Source organism: Tamandua tetradactyla, chromosome 24 (genome assembly GCF_023851605.1).
Source record: "Tamandua tetradactyla isolate mTamTet1 chromosome 24, mTamTet1.pri, whole genome shotgun sequence".
NCBI lineage: Eukaryota > Metazoa > Chordata > Mammalia > Pilosa > Myrmecophagidae > Tamandua > Tamandua tetradactyla.
The window spans coordinates 38,374,525-38,391,850 of NC_135350.1; the positions used below are offsets into that span (position 1 = coordinate 38,374,525).

At 38.4% G+C, this 17,326-nt stretch overlaps 1 pseudogene; it reads left to right on the forward strand.

Annotated features, from left to right (window-relative positions):
* The first annotated feature begins 4,339 nt into the window (after nt 1-4,339).
* On the forward strand, nt 4,340-5,457 carry LOC143668188 (putative ATP-dependent RNA helicase DHX40 pseudogene; annotated as a pseudogene).
* The last annotated feature ends 11,869 nt before the right edge of the window (nt 5,458-17,326 follow it).

Sequence of the window (17,326 nt, forward strand, 5' to 3'; positions counted from 1 at the left end):
AAAACCAATCAAGACCCAACTGGAATGGGTGGAGACATGTCTCCACCTAATTAAATTTAATACCCACACTTGATTCGTATCTCCATGGAGATAAGCTCATTAAAGTTTCCAACATATAGTACTGAGTAGGATTAGAAGAAACCATTGCTCCCACATGGTTAATTAGAATTAAAACATGGCTTTTATAGGGTACAAACTGGCACAACCACAGTGATGTTTTTGGTCTCCTGGAATTAATGTCACTTCTGAGCCAGTGTATCTGATCATTTCCTTTTCCCCAATGCACAGTCACTCTGGTTAAAGGTCGTAGCTCTCTTTGGGGAAGGCTCAGAGAATGATTAACAATATAAGTTTTAGACAGTGTTACAGGGGTCTTCAAGAGGCTCTGAATCTGTACACTGTCTCAAGTCTGGAAATTGATTGGGGGCCATGACTCTCTGTTTCTGTAATTCAAGTTAGAATTTTGTTCACTTGACCTAGAACTCTGCTGCTTATACAGATCAAGTAATAATTTAGTAGACTGCCCATCTATTTTATTTCTACATACCCCATGATCTACTTGCCGATGCCATTGGACTGTGTGAGTCAGACTACTTTGATTGCTCTTTGAATCTGCTGTCCCTTATGGTGGCCATGCCCACCTTGTTGGAATTTTAGTTTACTCATAGGTCTGGAAGAGAAAAAGGTAGTGTGGGTGGATCACGAGAACAATTAGGACAGTCTTGCTAGCTAACTTCCTCAGGGCATCCCACAGTAGTTTCATGTAGTGAGACAGTATCACTCTCTTCAGACAGATTTATGAGAGCTGATTGCTCAAGGGGGATAGTTACAGGTTTACCAGGCACAGCAGTTTTAATCTCTTCAAGCCAGGTTGTATGGCAGATTCCTCAGGGAAGATTGATGGTCTGGAGGCTGGTTCCTCAGGGTAGACCACTACAGGTTTATCAGGCAAAGACCCAGCAGAATCTAGGTTTTCAATATTCCAACTATCGTCATTATGAACCCATAGGTCCCCATCCCAGTTTTCAGGGTCCCATTCCTTTCTAATTAATTTCCCCACTTTAACAGCCAACACCCTGCAGGTTGGGAATTTAGTTTATGTTGTAATTCAGTCATTCTCACAGTGAGGCTCCGGGTCTGATTTTCAGAAATTTCAATTCTGCTGCTACATGAAAAGGGCACACAGAAATCTTCATGTCCTTCATACAGCACTTTTAAGAATCTGAAGCTTTAGCTCATCCCTTTCTTTTATAACTTTATCCAGTGTATTTGAAACTACTACCCAATATCATTATACCTTTTAACGCCACAAAACACTGTTAAGTTGTCAAAAACACTCTCACCAAAAAGGAGGAAAGTTCAACTTCCTCATATCGAGAATTCCTGATATTCTCATAAGCAGTGGGGACAACCAAAAGCAATAGGCCAAGCCCTCAATCTTGGGGTTTGTTCATATGAAACTTATTTCCACAAAGGAAAGTTTAGGCCTACTTAAAATTAGGCCAAGAGTCACCCCCATAGAACCTGTTTTGCTGCTCAGATAAGGCCTCTCTCTCTCAGCCAACACAACAAACAAACTCACTGCCCTCCCCCTCTCTACGTGGAACATGATTTCCAGGGGTATAAACCTTCCTGGCAACATGGGACAGAAATCCTAGAATGAGCTGGGACTCAGCATCAAGGGATTGTGAAAATCTTCTAGACCAAAAGTGGGAAGAGAGAAATAAGACAATATAAAGTGTCAATGGAAAGAGAGATTTCAAACAGAGTCGAGAGGCTATTCTGAAGGTTATTCTTATGTATTATATAGATATCACCTTTTTAGTTAGGATATATTGGAGACATTGGAGGGAAGTGTCTGAAAATGTAGAGCTGTGTTCCAGTAGCGTGTTTCTTGACAATGATTGTATAATGATTTAGCTTTTGCAATTTAACTGTGTGATTGTGAAAACCAATACAAACAAAAAACAAATCCACTCTCACCAGAGCCTTGCCTTTTATAAGCTCTGGTAGTTAGGTTCAGATGTCAACTTGACCAGGTGATGGTGACTACTTCTGTTTCTGTGGACTTGAATCATTAGCATGTGAAATTCATCTATGGCTGATTGCATCTGCAGTCAGCTAAGGGGTGTGCCTTCTGCAATAAGTGATGTTTAATTTAATTAACTGGGGGCTTAAAAGAGAGAGGTCAGATGAGAGTTCAAAGCAGCACAGCCAAAGGAGTTCAGCATACCTAATCTCAGCACTCTCAGCTCAGCCCAGATTTTTGGAGATGCAGTAAAGAATTGCCCCAGGGAAGGCTGCTGGAACCCAGAAAGCAGGAGAGAAGGCTAGCAGATATCCCCATGTGCCTTCCCATGTAACAGAGAACCTCAGATGAAAGTTACCTGCCTTTCCTCTGAAGAACTATAAATAGTTTTTTTTCGCATGAGCAGGCACCGGGAACCAAACCCGGGTCTCTGGCATGGCAGGTGAGAACTCTGACTACTGAGCCACCATCGTACTGCCCAGAACTATAAATTTTTAACTAAATAAATCCCCTTTAATTAAGAGCCAATCCATCTCTGGTGTGTTGCATTCTGGCAGCTTTGGCAGGCTAACACATAAGCATTTGAATAGCTGCATCCAGTGGTGATATTTTGCATATCACTATTGCCAACTCCCACCATAGGCTATCAATGCCATCTTGATTATTGGAAACAGAGTTCAAATAGTGCCTTTGAAACAAATCAGATTAGAGAATCAATTCTAAAAACCCCAGACTAATTTAGAAATCTCATTCTTAAGATTCTGTTTCTCAAGAACCACTCCAGTTATCAAAGCTATATTAGTCAGGGTTATCTAGGAAAAAGAATCAACATGAAATATCTAAAAATACTATGAGAGTTTTACAGGAATTATATCATATGACTGGGATGGGCAAGTCCAAATTCCATAGAACAGGCCACAAGCTGGGAACTCCAATGATGTTTTTGATGAATTCCCCTAGGAGAAGCTGGCTGGCCTAAGAAGAGATGGAAATTCTCCCTCCTGACTACTGAAATAATCACTTCTCATTTTATAGCCTAGAACTGATTGAATGAAACTTCACTTTTCATTGTTGAAGGCAATCTCCTCAGTTGATTGTAGATGTAATCAGCCATAAATGCAATGAGCTTATTGATTATTTAAATCCATGAGAGATCCTTGCAGTAACAATAAGACCAGTGCTTACTTGACTAAACAACACCATAACCTAGTTAAGTTGACATATGAACTTAACCATCACACTATCTATACATTAATAGGAATTAATAGGAATTTATATCTCTAGTCTTGACTTCTCCCTGTAACAACAGATGCATATATCTACATATCTAATGTTTTGGTTTGCTAAAGTTGCCAGAATGCAATATACCAGAAATTGATTGACTTTTATAAAGGGGATATATTAAGTTACAAGTTACAATCCTAAGGCCATGAAAATGTCCAAATTAAGGCAACAAAAAGAGGATACCTTCTTGGAGGAAGGCATCCGGCATCCAATACACTTCTGTTAGCTGATGTGATGTTTAGGTTCTGGTGTCAACTTGGCCAAGTGATGATGTACAGTTGTCCGGATCAGGTAAGCACTGGCCTGACCTTTGCTGCAAGGATATTTCATGGCTGGAAGATAAACTGGGAGACTGGTGTATCAAATTATCAGTCAGTTGACTATATCTGTGGATGTTTACATATGTGATCAACTAAGGTATGTCTCCCACAACAAGATAATTCAATCAGTCAAAGACTTTTAAGGGAGAAGAGAGACTTTTTCACTGCTTCTTCAACCAACGAGCCTCTCCTGTGGTGTTTGTCTGGATCCTTCATTGGAGCTGCCAGCTTCACAGCCTGACTTACAGATTGTGGACTCTTTTCATGGTGGATGAGACACTTTTATAAATCTCATATTTGCAGATATCTCCTGTGGTTCTGTTTCTCTAGAGAACCCTGACTAATACAGCTGGAAGGCACTTGGCTGGTGTCTGAGGTCCCTTCTCCTAGTTAGTTGTTGATTCCAGTGGCTCTCTCCCCAAGTGTCTGTAGACCCTCACTTTGCTTCTCTGGGGCAAAACTCTGGATTTCATCCCTTAGCTTCCCTCGGCTCTCTCCAGGTTCTATTTCTGTGAGCCCTTTCTTAGCACCTGGGGTATTTCTGTCTAGCAACTCTCAGCCACAAGTGAGCTCTCTTAAAGGACTCTGGTAAATGGATTAAGATCCACCTTGAATAGGTTGGGGTCACATCTCCATGGAAACAATCCAATTTAAAGGTCCCACCCTAAACAATAAGTCTGCCCACACAAGATTGGATCAAAAGTACATGGCTTTGCAAGCAGCTTCCCTGGATTATGAAGATCTATTACTTCCAATGGCAGCAATATTGAATGTGGAAAATGTTTTTATTAGACCTGTTGATCCAGAGTACCAGAAGGAAGCAGAACAGAGACATCGAAAATTGGCAGCTAAAGCTGGAGGATTTCATGTCTTTGCAACTTTGGCTGTCATCTTTGAGCAGTGCAAATCAAGGGCAAATCCAGCTTCATGGTGCCCCAAACATTGGATTCATTGGATGCGCTTATTTTCTGTATTTTGTGTGGGAGCTCAACTTCAAGAACTTATCAAGAAGCTTGAACAGCAGAGTGATTTCCCAAGAGAGACATTTGAAGGCCCAAAACATAAAGTAATGTGAAGATGTCTTTATGAAGACTATTTAAAAAATGCAGCTTGAAGATCTGTTGGAAGAACATTTTGCACAATGGATTGACATGGAAGCCCAGTTCATATTCATTCTTCCTCCGCAATTCATAAACAGAAAATTGAAAGGTTTAGGAGGAAAAAAGGTGAAAAAGAAAAAAAGTAGACCAGGAAATTTAAAGTGAGTGAGTTTATTTCTGCGCTCCCAGGTAGAGTTCACCGCATCCAAGATGGAGGGAGGTGAGTCCGCACGTGGGCTTCAGTGCCGGCAGCTTTTAAGGATGGGGGTCAGATAACATCCGGAAGGGGCGGTTCATTAGTTCCGGAAGTCAGGTTGGGAAGGGTGACACAGCCTCTGCAGCTCCAGTTGCAGTGCCTTTCCCCGTTCCCCCGACCTAACAAAAACCAAACTTGAATGGATCATTTTCATGATGTATTAGTTACCACCAAAGTCCGCACAAGAATTGTGTGTCCAATTCATTATAAATGGGTGAGAGACTTGTTACCCAACCTACATGAACTTAATGCACATAATCTGAGCAATGTGGCCCAATTGGAAGTGAGAGAAGATGTGAGGAGATGGACAAAAAAGGTAAACCAGCTGAAGTATGGAATAGCAAAAGAAGTCCTGAAGAAAATGCAAAGAAAAATTATAAGTCCATATCAGATACGCGTGCTCATTTTCTTAAGAGAAAGCAGCAAAGAACCCAAGATCACAGTGACAAACTGAAGGAAACAGGTTAAGGAATGAACCCTCCAATTCAGGAAGTAGGAAAACAGCCAGGGAATATGCTCCCACTTTGCCTATTATTCCATACAGAACAACATAGAAGTCATCATCAGCTGTTTAGTCTATGAGCTAAAAAAATAAAATAAAAATCAAAGCTCATCAATACCGATAAAGGGAATTTTCAAAGAAAAAATTGGGTTGCCATAGTTATAAAGCAATGATATACGAAAATAAATGAAAGGTGATAACTTCCCGATTTCAGTTTACCTGGCCTTAACTGGTATCACACTCTGTTGAGATATTTTCAGAGGACATTGAATTGTATTTAATCAGCATGTATTCCATTTGCATTAAAGCATTTAAAATTATTTTCCTTAAATCTTTTTAAAGCCTTCTTGTTGCTATTAGAATAGTGTTATATCAGGTATGTGATCATTTCTTTCAAAAGGTTGACCATGAGAGATTTTTACTCAGCAATAACTAGATGTTTAACACTTTAATTGCTACAAAGCTTTATACATATTTTAGAAAAAAGATAATCAATTTTAGTAAATAAGAAAATTGCCTAATGGCAGGATTCTTTCTTGGCTTTATATTAATGCTTAAGATGATTTTTCTGGGATTATACAAATTCCTTTTTATATAAAAATATATTGTTTAAAACAGCTAGAGCCATTAACCAAAGGACAGGTCACATATATATATTCTTTTCTGGTTGTACCTACATGCCTTGTATCAGCACCATGTATATAGGTGTGACAGTGCTTTTAAACGACCCCTATACCTGGCCAACTCTCTTGCTTATGTTGCCTGATTAGGTCTCTTTAAACATTGATCATGCTGATCTTGAGCTGGGATTTTCAAAGTGGCCAACACTGTATCACAAGCTTTTTAAATTGGAACCTTGAGACTAGTTAGTAGCACAACTCAGGACACACTCAGTACTTGTCCACTCTTGTTTACTGCTTTTTATTCTAGTTATTTGTGCATTTGTCTGTCTCTTCCATTAGATTATTTGCTTCCTGTGGGCAGGAACAATGTCTTCTTCATTTTTGTGTCTTTCAGGGCACCTAGCATAGTGCTTTGCACATATTAGTCTCTCATTGTTTGTTAAATAAAGCAATTTGTGTCATTAAAATTCTATATATATATATATATATATATATATATATATATATATATATATATAATTCAATATAAAAAAGAACATGGCTTTTCTGGGGTAGATAACAGTTGCAATCTAGCACAGTACACAGAATCCTCGTTGCTTGTTTATTAGGGGTGACAAACTTAACATCCCCCAAACCAAACTCTTGATTCTTCTCAAACTCCACCTGAAGGATTTTAACAACCTTCCATGTAGTCTCTTTTTCAGTACTCTTGCTCTCCTGCAGGTTATTCTCTGTACAGACATTTGAGTGACCCTTTAAAATCACAAATCAGTTCATGAGAGGCAAATACTCTCCCTCCCAATGGCTCCTCAACACTGAGAATTAAATCCAAATTCCATACCTTGGCATAGGAAGCCTTACAGGATCTGGCCTGATTACCTTTTTGACCTCATTTCCTCTTGATTTCATTCATTCATTATATTCTAGCGATGCTGGCTTCCCTGGTGCACTGCCATCTTCAAGCCTGTGTGATTGACATTTCCTCTGCCTAGAATACTCTTTCTCCTTATATACGTATGGTCTGTTCCTTCATTATGGTTTCTGCTCCCAGTTGCGTCTGCTTTAAAGAGGCTTTCCCTTGCTTCCTTGCTGAAAATAGCACACATTCCCAGATCTGTTTGTTATACTCCATCATTTTTCTACCTACCACTTATGTTATAGACATCAAAGAACATATTTATCTATTTTATTTTTTGTTCCTCTCTATAGAATCTACATTCTGCGAGGTCAAAGATTTTGTCTTTTTAGTTCATTGCTGTGTCACCAGCTCCCAGAACAATTCTTGGCACATAGAATGCATTAAATAAATATTATTTGAAAGAATGAGCAGTCATTTATTGAAGTAATGAGGAGAGTTTTAAAAGAGGAGAGGATGAAACCAAGAAATTAATACTTAACAAATAATTATGATTACTGAATCATTATATAAATGCTTTTCTCATGTCCTTATATATTAGAATAGCCAGAAGGGGATACCTGAAATTGCTGAACTGTAACCCAGCTGCCTCAATCTTTGATAATGATAATATAACTATATAACCTTTATCCTGTGATTGTAAAAATCTTGTGATTGGCTCCACTTGTACCCCTTATCTTGTTTTTCAACTTTAGAGTCTTTATGATACTCAAGACAGCCCCTAATGTTTATTAATGAAGGAACTTGAGTCAGCCTAGAACTAACCTACCCTGATTCCTAAATTATCTTACTAGACTCAGCTGGATCAACCTAAATTTGCCCACCTCATGGGCTCAGTAGCTTAAACGCTAACCTTTAAGTGACCTATACCTCATTATAATACTACAATCAAGCCCATCATATTAAGGACACCGTTTTCTTACATACATTCTGCGACTAAGCATATAACCAATGTGCACATGCTCAATAATTGGATCATCCCTAACCTCATCATCTCAGGCCATTCTTCTCATTTTCCTAAAACCTGCCCATCTTTTGATACTTAAAGCTAGAGTTACTGCACTTTGGGGAGATGGGTGTTTAAGCCAAGAGGCCACCTGATCTCCTGCTTTACACTTATTAATTAACTCCTATTCTCTTTGAAACCCTCGTGTCTCATAACTGGTCATTTAAGTGCATCAGACAGAATCCACTGCCTGCCCCCCACCCCACGCTTTTGATGGCTATCAATTAGGACATTTTGGAAGCAGGAGACAATACCAAAGGAAGACTAGCCTAGAACAAGATAGGGTTCTTGGCCAATGACAGGGAATAAAAGTTCCTAACACTTACTAGGTAGTCTGTAGCTGAGAATTGGTCTAGATCCTTTACACGTAATATTTAATCCTCCTCAAAATAATGATTTGAGTATAACTATCATCTCCATTTAGACATGAAAAGACTGGGCAAATGAAGGTTAAGAAAGTTGCCCAAGGTTAACTCCAAAGTCATGATATATATATATATATAATACAGCATCTCAGAGAAGTCAGGGATAAGACCACTGAATGCAAACTTAACTTACTTTACAAAATTATCCAGAGTCAATTCTACCTTATGGAAGTCCAGTGTCTTTCCTTTGCAAAAAATACATTTGATTTTGCAAATCTTTTCTATAAAATGGCATTTCCTTAATGGATTCCTTGCCTTGTATCTATTCTAAGAGTTATGATTACATACAGTATGATGAGGTAGATCTAGCACTTGCATGGCATGCTAGAAATTACACCTACAATCGCTGTCTGCAGTTAACCAGCTCTGTGTCCTTGGGCAAATCTCTTCATCTTTCAGAGTTTGCATTTTATTTTCTGCAAAATGAAGCAGTGGGGGAGAGAAGGAAATGAGTTCTAGCTTTAAAATTCTTTGATCATATGGACTTCTGGACAAGCACAAAGACTTCTGTATAATGACCCTTCCATGCTATAAGTTTGTTAGGGAGTCAAGAAGAAGTAGGTGTAAGGTCCCTTGGTGGCAAACACTATGTCATTGCCACTGAGCCTTATCTACAATAAATTTACAGTATGCTCTGCCTTCTCATAGGTCTCATCAGGAAATCAAGTCTCCTTCTGGAATAAAACTTTCTATATCAGCCACTTAAAAAATAGACAAAATAAACCCTCCTAACTCCAATATGACAAACTAACATTACAAAATGGGCAATTTCTGCTCTCCGTTATCCTCCCCAATCTGACCTTGCTGTAGGCTGGATTTAGGCTAACTCATCAGTCAGACTCCATTTATAATCTGCTCTTACTGAACTGAAGAGCTCACTTTCTAAGGGGAGAGTGACACGTTCTCTTCTCACACTTTCTCTAAATATAGCAGTTTCCTGGTAACTATCTAATCTCTACTGGGTTAAAAGAGAAACTCTCAGCACCTCCCACCAACCCTCTCCCACTACCCCCACCCCCACCCCCATACTTCAACTGCAATCTATGTTCTTTTCTGGAGTACAAAGTAGTCCAAAACTTGAACTCGTATATATACAGTGTATTTCACTTGTTCACCTTCTCAGAACAGAAAGCCAACATTTCTTAAGCAACTTAAGGTTCAAAATAGAGTTGAGAAGGAACCTCTGTAAAATGTTAAATGTTTGTGAGCTATGTACAGAGCTATGTGGGGTGGTAAGAGGATGTGCATTGAAGATAGAGGGGTGGTTTCAAATCCCTGCTGTGCCACTCTTCACTGTGTAGTGTAAGACTAACTACTATTGAAAAAGAAAAAAAAAAAACCTCCCTGGGTGCAGAGAGGGAAAGAGACTTCCCCAACCCCCTCCACCTCCCTTTTCTTGGAGAATTCTTTAGAAAACTCATAACTGTAAATCTTGTTTCTGTTTTCTGTCCCTTTGAGATGTATGTGAATCTTTTAAAAAGTTACATTTGCGGGGGTGTGTGTGTGTGTGTGCGCAGCTTTTTGAACCATGAATGCCTGTCTAAAGGACCTAGGAGCCAACTCTTTTAATGTATACTTCAAGGAAGTTAGTACCTTATTTCCTCATTCCCACGGAAATTAACTGAGGCATCTGGCTCCAAATTGTAACTATCTACCTGTCCATAGAAATATGAGAAGTTTTAGTATTCTTTTAGGTGGGAGTAATTAACAAACACAAGGACCACCACAATCACCAAATGACTATGAGTGATCAATGGTGCTGTCAAGTCCTCTTACTTGAGGAGTAGTTATTGCTCATTTTGAGAACGTGTATGTAATGGGTTGTATCTGCTTGACTATTTAGAAAGGGTTAAGATTTCCTCCTTCCTTCCTTCTTTCCATCCTTCCTTCCCTCCTTCCCTTCTTTCCCCCCCCCCCCTTCTTCTCTTTGAGGATTGTCTATGATGCCTCACTTTCTGGTTCAATGTTTATTCAATAATAAAATTGTTTTTCTTTCTCTTCTGCCCCTGTTGAGAGGTTTTCTGCATTTGGAGAATATTTTGGTGTTCATTATATTTCCTCACCAATAGCCTGGGCAAGTTAATTAACCTCTGTATACCTCAAAATTGCCTTATCCATAAAATAGGGACAATACTACCTTTAACAAAGAACAGATGTGTGGACATATCTAAGGTTTCATAAAGAATTATCTTTGAGCTTAGCTTTAATTTTATTTTTATTGGTAAATAGCACAGTTTTAAGAACATAAACTCCGGACCCGGACTGTGAAGCTTCAAGTCCCAGTTCCAATTAGAAGCTATGTGACCTCAGGCAAGTTACTTAACCTCTCTGTGCCTCATCTTTAAATGGAGATATTAATAATAGTTCCTACCTCTTAGGATCATTGTGAGGATTAAATGAGATAATACATGTAAAGCACTTAGAACAATGACTGGAAAGAGTAAGCCCTGGTAAGGGTTGGCAATTATGACTCTTGCTTGCTACATGAAGCAATACCCTATATTCTTGTTCTTCAATAAGACCACAAACAATTAATAATCATACAGCGGGTGCACTAGTGGTTCAGTGGTAGAACGTTTGCCCTCCATGCAAGAGACCTGGGTTCAATTCCTGGACCATGCACCTAAAAAAAATAGTCATAATCATAAGGCAACCTTTCACTTTAATCCTCCTGACTAAGAAAAATGAGAGGAGAAAAATTAAGGTGTACCTTGACTTGAAAAGACACAATGTGGAAAAGAATGCTCATGGCAGGTTAGGAAGGAAATGACGATTTTGGGTAGATGAGGGTCTTTTTGGGAAGACCTTCCCTCCCTCCTTCCCTTCTTCCCTCCCCCCCCCCCCTTCCCTTCTTCTCTTTGAGGATTGTCTATGATGCCTCACTTTCTGGTTCAATGTTTATTCAATAATAAAATTGTTTTTCTTTCTCTTCTGCCCCTGTTGAGAGGTTTTCTGCATTTGGAGAATATTTTGGTGTTCATTATATTTCCTCACCAATAGCCTGAAGAAGGTTGGTGAGGGGAAGGAGCAAACCAAGGAAGGAAGGGTTCGAATATTAGCCTTAGAAGGCTAGGATATTTTTTTTCTCTCCCTGCTGGCAGTACGGAGCTACTGACGCTTTGTGAAACAATGGTGTAAAATGAAGAAAGAGTCCATGTGTGTAGAATTAGTTAGGAGGAGGAATAAACCAGGGAAAGAGTGGGTAGAAAATATTATATAACCTTGCATCATGCAGTTATATATACAGTCCATTGCCAGAAATAGCACAAAACTCTGCTTCCATATTTATTCCTTTGGGCCACACTGCAATTGGAACAGAGGCCCCTCCTGGGCTGAGGCTGTTTTACCTCTTGTTCCCCTTCCCTTTTTCCTTTGCTGTCACTCTGCCTTCCTCCCGCGTTCCGGCTTCCTGCCTCTTCCTACAGCCACTACAAAGGTAGGCTGGGGACAGGAAAACATTTTGTGGTCTTTGGTGGCCTGGAGAAGGTTTGTCTTTGTTTTAGCCTGGGGGAATGACTGTGGATTCTTATTTTCTTTATATTAAAATATTTTGAAGAAAACAGACTTCTTTCTTGTTTGTTTCTCGTAGCATAGCAATCATGTGCTGTTGACTGAATTTTTAAACTTGTTCTGAAGCACTTTTGTATGTCAAATCCAGATTCTCCCAAAGCCAAAATAGCTGTTAAAAGAATAAATGCTAACACTGACTTTTAAATTCTATATTTAACACAGCTGGGTGGTGGTGGGGGGAAAAAACAACACACACTCCGATACTTAACAGACTATGCTAATTAGCTGGAAAAATAACGCCTGCTTTTCTGCCATTGGATGTGAAACTGACCAATAGGAATGCAGTTCAGCACCTACACCCACTCTATGCCCGAAATAAGAAAGTGTTTGTACATGCCAATAACTCATGCGTTTGGTTGCCTGACGACCACTGACAAATGTGCCTTTCATCATCTCTTACGATCTTACCTTGAGATTCCAAATCGTAACTAAACGAGAGTTAGAAATGAGAAATGAGTTTAGAAAATTAACATTTCCAATAGGTTTGCCGTTACAGATTTTTAAAGATAGTGGCAATTTTTCTTAATATTGAATGTATTTTTCTGTTTATCTACTTGAAAATGGGTATATGTAGGATCTTCATACACAGTGTAAAAATCTATAAATGTAATAATAACACTGCTTATTTTTATGGAGCATTTACCTTCTGTATCTAATTTAATCCTTGTAACAATCATATAAGTCATCTAGGGACACTTTATGTTTAGTTACGTTTTATAGATGATGAAACGGAGGCAGAGAGAAGTGAGTTACTTGCCTAAGGTTGCACAGTGCTTAAAAGCATTATTGAAATCCAGGGCTCCACATTCAAGTAAGGCACATTTTCTATGCTTCCAAGGTACCTCTCAAATGTTAAAAAACTTGTTTTCTCTTTTCTCATTCTTTCCAGGTAGTCTTATAGTATGTCCCAAAACTGGCTAAGGCCAAACTTTAAAGAGAAAGACAGAGACAGGGCGGGGTGAGGGTGGGGGGGAGCGGAGATGAGTCACAAGACTACTATGATAATATTTATCTAACACTATACTTTTGCAATTGTACCATTCATCATACTTGGACATATGCCTATTGTCTTTCTCTTCCCCCTCCCAATTTACACAGAACATATTTAAATTGTTCATTCATTATAAGCCTAGAGCCTGACAAGACCAGGTATATATTAGGAACTTAATGAATATTTTTTGAATAAATGAATAAAAGTTTCCCTTAAATTAAAATTGTCCCTGACACCTACGTGGGACATGACTCCCAGGAGTCTAAATTTCCCTGGCAACATGGGACAGGATTCCCAGGATGAGCTGGGACCCGGCACCATGGGATCAAGAAAGACTGAGAACTGAGACAAAATGAAGTTTCAGTGCCTGAGAGATTTTAAACAAGGTTAAAAGTCTATCCTGGAGGTTATTATTATACATTATTAGTTTGTTGTGTTTTGGCGTGGCTAGAGGAAAGTATCTGAAACTGTTGAACTGTATTCCAGTAGTCTTGATTCTTGAAGATGATTATATAACTATACAACTTTTACAACGTGAACATATGATTGTGAAAACTTGTATCTGATGCTCCCTTTATCCAGGGTATGGACAGATGAGTTAAAAAAAAAGGAGAAAAAAATAAATATTAGAGGGGGATAAGTGGTAGAAAATAATTGGGTAGATTGCAATACTAGTGGTCAAAGAGAGAAGGAGGGGGTGGGGGTAATGTATGTATAGGATTTTTCTTTTTTCTGTTTCTAATGTCCTAGAAATGATCATGATGATGAATACACAGCTATGTGATGATATTGTGGGCCACTGATTGCATACTTTGTATGGACTGTAGAGTACATGAAGATACCTCAATAAAAATATATTTTTTAAAATTGCTCCCAAGAAAAACTCAACCATATTATTTTAATATGACATATTAATCATATAGATTAAATTCAGTAGACAAACAACATCAAAATATCAGTGGCTTAAAATAAAGATTTTTTTCTCATTCACACTACATGGCTTATCATGGAATGGAGCAAGATTCCATTCTTCATAGTCACTCAGGGGTTCATGTTGAAGGAGCAGCCATTATCTGGAACATTCTCAGTTGCGATGGCAAGAGAAGTGATTCTTGGAAGTTCTTGCATAGGGAAATAGATTCTGTCATCTCCACTCAGAATTCATTGAGCAGAACTACGCACAGGATCCTTGCACCTCCCCAAGGGGGCCAGGAATTGCCTGGGATGTGGAAATATTTGGCAAACATCATTAACCACCCTTGTCATGGTCAGGTTCATGTGCCAACTTGGCTAGCTGGTGGTACCTGATCATCTGGTTGGGCAAGCACTGGCCTGTCTGTTGCTATGAGGACATTTCATGACTTAATGACTACTTTGGCTTCATTCACAGCTGATTGCATTTGCAATCAGCTAAGGGGAATGTCTTCTGCAATGAGTGACACAGTCTAATCACTGGTAGGCTTTTAAGGAGGATTCAGAAGAGACAGTCACTCTTCCTGCTTTAGCCAGCCTCTCCTGAGAGTTCGTTGAGGACCTTCATTGAAACTGCCAGTTTGTGGCCTGCCCTACAGACTTTGGACTCTATATCCCCATGGTTACGTGAGACACTTTTATAAATTTAGCATTTACAGATATCTCCTGCTGATTCTGTTTCTTTAGGGAATCCTAGCTAATACAACCATCATATTTCATTTCTTTGATTTTGAACTTCAGTGATTTAAATAACAAAATGCAATGTTGTTTATAAACTTTCTTATAAAATGTGTTTATAAAATACAATTTTCTTCACAACAACTGTGAGAAACTGAGGCATAGTGAAATTAAGTACTTGAGTAAGGTCAAATAGAAAAGTCAGAGGCAGAAACGGAAAGTTAATTCAAATACACATATCACTGGTACTGGATGAAGCTTTTTCACATTTGGGGAGGTAAATTACACACAGGGGGATAAAGGAACAATCACACTTTCAAATAAAATCAATCATGCAAGTTTTAATTGGATCCAAAGATAAGATTTAAAAGTTTTTTTATTAGTGTTCTAGCAGTTATCCTGGTGACACAGAGAAAGGACATAGTAATTAAGGATAGAGCAGCCTGAACTGCACAAAAGTATATTCTAGTATCTCAGGCACACTTTTTGGCTTGGGGCCAAAAAGTTGCATACTCACCTGGAAAATTGCTGATTTGAATATACAAAAATATCCATCTGTAGATATTTAGCAAGAAACAAATTGACTCTTAATTACAGAATATTAATGGAGTACAGTATTTGATTCCCAGGAGAATTGGTAACCAATCTGGAAAGCAGGTAAACTTCTTCTAATTCATTAGCTTAAATCTCAAATAACTTATTTAACTCATAGATGCTTACTGTATATTTTATAACTCCCACTCCACCCAAATCCAAAGCCCTGTGATGTCTTGGCTATCCTTATAGCTGCTAATTTTTAGCTAATAGTCCAATTCTTTAAAATATAAAGTGAAAAAAGAACTTGCTTAACTTAAGGTATAGGGTGTTGTATTCATTCGCTTCTTTTTGACATTATGCCGTGATCTGTCAGGCAGAGTCAATCCCTGTGGTAAATTCTTTTTGTAGTATATATAACTATGCTTCAGAGATATAAAAAGCAGAATTATATAATTCAAAAGAATTAAGCTGCTGGCTTTATTTTTAATTAACTGTGATAGGATGTGGAATGGTATGGCTTTCAAATGTAATTCAAAGGACTTTTAACATTAAAGATGTGTATATTTTCAGCTTAAATGACCTTGCTTATCGTATAATTACAGATAAGAGTCTATTATAATAAATGGATGCAACAAAGTTACGATGATCTAAAATGCTGGGCATGCAATTTGCAAGTGCTTAAAAGGAAGGTCAGAGCTCTAAGATAATTCAAAATGTTTCATACTTCCAGGCTTAAAATTTCCCATGTCAACAGTTCCATGTTGTTGCCAGAAGCTTTCACGTTTAGGAGAGCAAAGTCCTTTATTATCTGTGTCAAACTTTGGTCCACATGTTTGAGATGTGGCAATACATTATTGATAAACATATTGAAAATAATTGTATTTGGGTTATTAAATGACGCTGTTATTACATTTAAGCTGAATCTCCAAGACTGAGAGGGAAATCAGGCATGACATGAGTAGGGTGGTGAGTGTTCTTGGGAGAGGGAACAGCAGAGCAAAGGTCCTGAAATGGGATAGAAAGAAGGACAATGTGGCTCTAACATGGAGAGACTCAGCCACTAAAATGCCCCTTCAAAAGAAAGGCCACGATTAAAAGACATAAACCAAAGAACAAAAACAAAAAAAGACATGAACAGGAATATTCATAGTACCATGATTTGTAAAAGCCCCCAAATGGAAAAATTTCTAATGTATCATCAGAAGAATGAATTCATAAATTGTGGTATGTCACACAATGGAATAAAATCAATGAAGAACCTCACAAAGTATGTTTGAGCCAAGGAAGTCAAACACAAGAGTATATACTTTATGATTCTATATTTATCAGGTTGGAAGACAGACAAACTAATCTTTGCTGTTAGGAGTCAACTGTGAGGTTACTCTTAGAAGGAAATGAGACTAGAAGCAGGCACAAGGGAGGCTACCAGATGTTAATAATGTTCTATTTTTTGATCCAGGTGCTGGATACACAGGTATGTTCAGACTGTGAAAATTCAGAGTTGTATATTCTTAGGATATGTGCACTCTTCTGTATGCATACGTCAATGAAAAGTTAAAAAAGAAAAAGAAAATGCCAGGAAGCTCTTAAAAATTGAATGTTAATCCAAAATGACATTCCACAATGTCATTATTAGAATCTGAAAGCATGTGAGAATTACTCTCTGAAAAGTACTCAACAAACTGGGTCCAGAACATCTTTCCCTACTTGAGGATACCTAAAATGTCCAAATACAAGCTAATCATGTACCTTTAAAATCTCTAATCTCTCTGCTTTTCTCTATTACCAGTGATATTACCATAGAGGAAGCCACCTGATTTCCAGCTTGTCTCATATGCCATCACCTCCTAATCGGTCTACCAACAAACCCATTCTACCTGCTCTCCACACACTAACCAGATTGTTTCACTCCTTCGCTTAAAATGCCTCAGAGGATTCCCTTTCAATTTAAAATGTAGTTTAAATTTCAAGGCATGGCTATATTGTCTTGCCTCTGCCTACCTCTTCTCAGGGCATGCTACTCTTGAGAACCCATTCTCTCCATGTTAGAGCCACACTGTCCTTCTTTCTGTCCCATTTCAGGACCTTTGATCTGCTGTTCCCTCTGCCAAGAACAC